At 32.7% G+C, this 5,871-nt stretch overlaps 1 non-coding gene across 1 annotated transcript; it reads left to right on the top strand.

Annotated features, from left to right (window-relative positions):
• The first annotated feature begins 2,953 nt into the window (after positions 1-2,953).
• On the top strand, positions 2,954-3,954 carry LOC118035680 (uncharacterized). The gene is made up of 3 exons (XR_012171149.1): positions 2,954-3,054; positions 3,129-3,221; positions 3,627-3,954. It is a non-coding gene; the product is annotated as an uncharacterized protein (transcript).
• Positions 3,955-5,871: the final 1,917 nt, after the last annotated feature.

Here is a 5,871-nt window from a genome sequence, read left to right as displayed (position 1 = left end):
TTAATTAACTAAGTTAGGTAAATAAACTTGCAAAAATATTAGTTTACCTCGAGATTATCCAACAAACTAATCACAACTTCTCATAAATATTAAATATTCATTATCATTTATCAACGTCAATACAAATTAATATATATAAATTTATAAAAATTACCACTCCGCAATACCATTAATAAAACTTAAAACCGACCTATTAAGCAAGCTATTAATTATTTTAAAACAGCACATGTAATTCAATAATTCCATAAATTTTTAACAATTTACAAACAAATACAATCTTACAAAATCTAAAACAAACCATAACATGTATAAAATTATACATTCATATACTACAAGTTTGTTTGAGAAATAACAATAAAACATATACATATACTAACAAAATATATATATTCTAAAAAAAAATTGACATTTAAAAGTTAAAATTTAAAAAGGTTGAATTACTTACAAAAATTGATAAAATCCATCGGCAAATCAGAACACGGATGATGTGACCACAAAACTTCAAGAAACATAACTTGTTGTGCTGAGATGAGGGAGATTTTTGTTTAGGGGCTGGTTGTTTGCAGATGGAAAGAGTTTGGATTAGGAAAAAGAAGGAGAAATAGAGGATGAGAGGGTCGGCAGGCAGGGAATTATATTAACCTTTTCTAATGATTTCACAGATGGATAATTTCGTTGGTGAGTCTGTTGGCTATTTTGATGAAAAAATCGACATGTCATCGTACAGATCTGCCATATCTAATCCCTCGGTGATTCCGTTGGCATTTTAAATGGTGAACCGGTCACGTCACCGTACAAATCTGCCATTTCAAATCCATCGGAATGTTTAACGGTGAACCGGTCACATCACTATACAGAGCTGTCATTTTTAATCCGTCAGTGATTCCATCAAAAAATATCACCCCGCTAAAACCTCCACGTCAGTGACCCACCTTTTTTTTTTTTTAATCCTGAACTTTTTGTTTGTAATTCAGTCGGTAACTACCGACGGATAGTGTCCGTCAGTAGTTACTGACTGAATTACACACAAAAAAAGTTATGTCGGTAATTTTGACCTCAAATTACCAAAAAAATATTACGTCGGTAAATCCGTTGCTATTAAGTGAATTTCTGGTAGTGATGGCACTGGGTTTTTGTTCCAAATACGCTTGACATTGTTGTAACTTATTTTTGGATCCTCACACCAAAATAAATATAGAAAAAAAAATAAAAAAAATATAGTCGGAAGAAAAAATAATAATAATAGCAGTGAAAAGAGGATGTTGGAGTGCCTAGAAAATGACTAAAATTAAATTGGTTGAAAAGGTTCAAAAATTGAAATTTGACAGTATTTTGTTGACTAATTAGAGCATTGTTGGAAAAAAAAATCAATTTGAAAAAGAAAAGTCTAAAATCAGATATTTATGGACTCAATTATATTTTATTAAAGGTTTAATTGAATTTATGGAGGGTTTGATTGCAATAAAAATTGATTTTGACATCAATTTGGGCTTAAATTGGAAGGAATTAAAGTTATGGGGTCAAATTATAATTTTTGAGAGTTAATTTGGTCAAATCAGGGGTTTAATTGCATAAATATTGAAGTTTGATGGCCAATTAGGAACTTAATTGAACAACCCAAAACCAAAGACCAAACTGGAAAAGCGCTTAGATAGAGGGATTGTAATTATACCGAATCAGAGACCAAATTGAAAAAAATAAAAGTTTATTAATCAATTGAGGGTCAAATTGCATAAATTTGAGACGAAGGATCAATGTGAAAAAGGCGACCATCTTCAGGGCCGACAATTGAATTTGGCAGGGATGCAATTGAATTGATTTTTACAATCAAAATTGTAATTAAGGACTCGATTTAACAAACTAAAAATTAAGGACCGATGTGAGCTTTGACATGTTCATTAAAAAAAAAAAGGAGAAGCCTGAAACGGTGCAGTTTTGAACGACACTGTGGGCTTTCTTCTTCCCTTGGATGCGCAAAGCAGGGAAGAAGAAGATTTTTCTTCTCCCTATTTTTCACTGCTTTCTCTTTCAAAAAGATGTCGGCCAAGGACCCCCACTTTCCCAAAGCTTTCCACTTGTTGGAGAAAAGATAGGAGATGTGTCCCTCGGGTGGTGGAGGGGCAGTTGCACAGTGGCCACCCCGTCCATATCTCTCCCCTATTTTTACTTATAAATACAGGGAAAACGAGGAGATAGAGAGAGAGAGCATAAGGGAGGTGGAAGACTGAAAAAAAATAATGAAGAAGCAAAGAAGAGAACAAAAAACTAAGAGAGAGAAAAAAAAGAAGAAAAAAAGAGGAATAGAGAGATAGAAGAGAGGGCAAAATAGAGTTTTTATGTTGAATCAAGCTGTCTAACCATCTGTTGTCCTTGTCTTGAACAGGGTAATTTCTGAGCCATCTACATAGAAACATTGCAAGGAGTTTGATTATTGAGTCATGGACAACACTGGAGGTGGTTCTTTCATGAGGAATAGGAGATTGGAGAGCTTCCTTGATACAAATTCCACTCCAAATGGGAAACAAACCCCAAAGATTTTGGTGAGGGAAGAAGTGATAAAAAGTCCCAAGAGTGATGTTTATGTTGAAGATGATGGGTGGATTTTTGCATTGATATCTTGTGTAAGGATTGTGGTTTGTTTTTTGTCAATGATGGTCACAACATTCATTTGGTCCTTGATCTTGCTCTTGCTCTTACCATGGCCTTATGAGAGGATCAGGCAGGGAAATATTTATGGGCATGTCACTGGTAGAATGCTGGTAAGTGCCTTTGTTTTATTATATTAGTTTTTCATGCTTGCTTGTGCTCTAATTTTGAAGTTGATATTAATTCTGTCTTGTTGTGTTCAATGCATTTATTGATAAATTAATTTGTATCTTATAAACCTGCTGGTGATACCACCCTTACTTGTAATAAAATCACCCTGTTTCATGAGTGACACTTCTGTTTTTGCAGATCATATGGTACCCTTTATTTGGACAACTTTATGTATTGGCAAACCATCTTCGAATAGATCGCTCCAACCCTACTGCAGCTATTCAATCCATGAAGGAGGTTCTCCATCCACTTCTCCATGTTATTGATGATATCTCTACTCTATACATCTAACCTGTGATTCTTGTGCTCAGGTAGCTCATGCAGTTGTGAAAAACAACCTGTCACTAATCATTTTTCCTGAGGGAACTAGATCAAAAAATGGACGATTACTACCCTTTAAAAAGGTAAATACTTATCCAAAATGTGCTTTCACAATTTCATCATCACATTCTGGAATGATGCTTGATAGAGATTTTCAACCTTCCATGCATGCCTAGTGAGCTGTAAATGATTCCATCAGCAAGATCTGATTTCCTCTCTGCTTTTGTCAAGTACTTCTTAGTTATATTACGAAGACCAACTTAAGAGATACAAGTATCGAATCATAATTCTTGCAGATAGAGCTATGAAGAATCCCTTTAGTTACTGAATTGTAACTTCGGATCTTTCTTTCCCAGATGTGGTTTTTGAAAACGTCTGTGTGCTGTCCATTGTGAATATATTATGCATCGCTCTTTTCCAAACTTGCATTCATACTATATAATTAACCAATTATGACTCCCTCCCCGTTTTCCGGTGTTCCTTGGCAGGGTTTTGTTCATTTAGCATTGCAAATGCGCCTCCCAATAGTTCCAATGGTCTTTACAGGGACCCATCATGCATGGAGGAAAGGCGGCTTACACGTTCGGCCACCGCCTATAACAGTCAACTATCTCCGGCCAATAAAAACTGATGATTGGACAAATGACAAGGTTAATGACTATGTCAGACTGCTCCATGACATATATGTTGAAAACCTTCCAGAGGCACAAAGGCCTCTTCATTAGAAGGTACCAGAAACAGTCACATTTCTTGTATTATGCATCCTTTTTGTTGCTCTGTCCTATCAAGATAATCCAAAGCCATCAGCCTCTCCAAAATTTGTTGCATCAAAATCCGACAATTCAAAGATAAAAGTTTATATACCTTTTGAAGACTGATGACGATTCCCTACTTTACACTGCAAGAGGCTACGAAAGGAAGAGAATATTCCATTCAGCATCGAAGAATAGAACTCCGAACAAGCATTAATTGCGAAGGAACAGGTGGTGAAAGTGAAGAAAACGAGGGCTTATTGATGAGAGCCAGAGAGGTGAGGTTATAGACACTTGCCACCTACCATAAGGGGGCCAAAACATAAAATATTAAGTGATAAAAATTTTAGTTGTTTTTATTTAGAGTAAAATATAAATGTTATTAAAAGAAAGGCTGGAAAAATAATTTTTTTTGTAAGGGCCGAGCCCTTGCTAGCACTTTTTATCTCATTGATGTAAACTAGAGGCGAAACTAGAAAATATAATTAAAACGGTTAAAATTTAGTTGTTTTATTATTTAAACTAAAAATATAAATATTATTAAAGGAGGGACTGTAAAATTTTCTTGCAAGGACGGAGGCCCCTGCATCAAGTGTGATTAGTGCATGTATGAGAGTGTTTATGAAGAATTGTAGAAAGGATTTAATTAAAGGACCCTATCTAAAAGTTAAATCTAAACACTTAAAAAGGTTGATTGGTGGCAATGTGGAAATATAAAGGGTTTGGATTTCCCAACATTTTCATTCAAAAATTGATTTTTGACTAGGAATGCCTTTCAATCAATTCAATCAAGAAGAAATGAGGAATTTTGATATATTATCCAAACTATTAATTCTATCTTTAAATTTTTTACATTAAAAATCAAAATAAATCTATAAAATTAAATATGAATTTGTAATAAATTCACTTTTTCAGTCAATAATACTTCTTTTTTTGGGATATTTATAGCGTCATATTTGAAAGGTTTGATCCTTGACAATATCCATGGCAATTGGTATTTGTAGTTTTTTAGTTAGAGGGCTGACTTCTATCTCTCGGGTTTGGATTTTGCATCATATCTATATCCATGTCTAAATATAGACATGTCATTTTATATGTTACCAATTAAAATTCTTCTTTCATTCAAGGTTAGAAGGTAATACTTAATAATAAATCATGAAGATTTATAATGAGGAACTAAATAAGTTTATATACACTACTAGAAAATTGATAAATACAAATGGAAACACCAATAAAATTTTTTCTTTAATAAAACTATTAAATCTAGTTGTACTTAGCATGTTGATATCTGAAACTAAGAGAACATATTGAATTGCTTTAAAAGCACAAGCAATAAAATAAATTAAAGGCAAGGGACAAAAAAAAAAGTGAAGAGAGAAAGAGACAAGAGGAGAGGAATTGAGAAAAAATGGGTAAAGAAAAAGATAAAAAAGAAAATCAAGTCGGGGATATTTATATTATTTTTTTTAATCAAAAATTTAGATTTTATGTTAACCCAAAATATAAACTATAAAGTGTAATTTTTTAAAACATTGGAGGCAAAGTGTTATGGTATTTAAATATTTGGAGGGTCAAGGTAATTTTTGAAAAAATATTTAAATCATGGATATTTTTTGTCTTCTCAAAAGAAAAATGCAATAGAGTGATTTTTTTAAAAAGACATCCTTTGAGCATACCTAATAGGTTTATTATCAAAATAAATAGGTTTGACCAAAGGATTTGGTACTATTTCAACAAGAGGAGGAAGCCAAACACATGACTTTATTGTTGTCTTTCCCATTGATGGATGTTGAAGCCATTGAAATGTCTACCTACTTTGTATCTTTTTCTTACGTGTGTATACGTGTAGAAACAGTTTTATAAATATTAAAAGAATAATATAAATTTATATTTTAAAATTTTATTTTAATAATTTTAAGTTATTGAGTTGAAATGATTCTTTGAAATGATATCAAGAGCATAATAATAACAAACGATTACG

Source organism: Populus alba, chromosome 11 (genome assembly GCF_005239225.2).
Source record: "Populus alba chromosome 11, ASM523922v2, whole genome shotgun sequence".
In the NCBI taxonomy this organism is placed as follows: Eukaryota; Viridiplantae; Streptophyta; class Magnoliopsida; order Malpighiales; family Salicaceae; genus Populus; species Populus alba.
The sequence above is the reverse complement of the archived record's forward strand: the minus strand, read 5'-3'. Positions and strand labels throughout refer to the sequence as shown.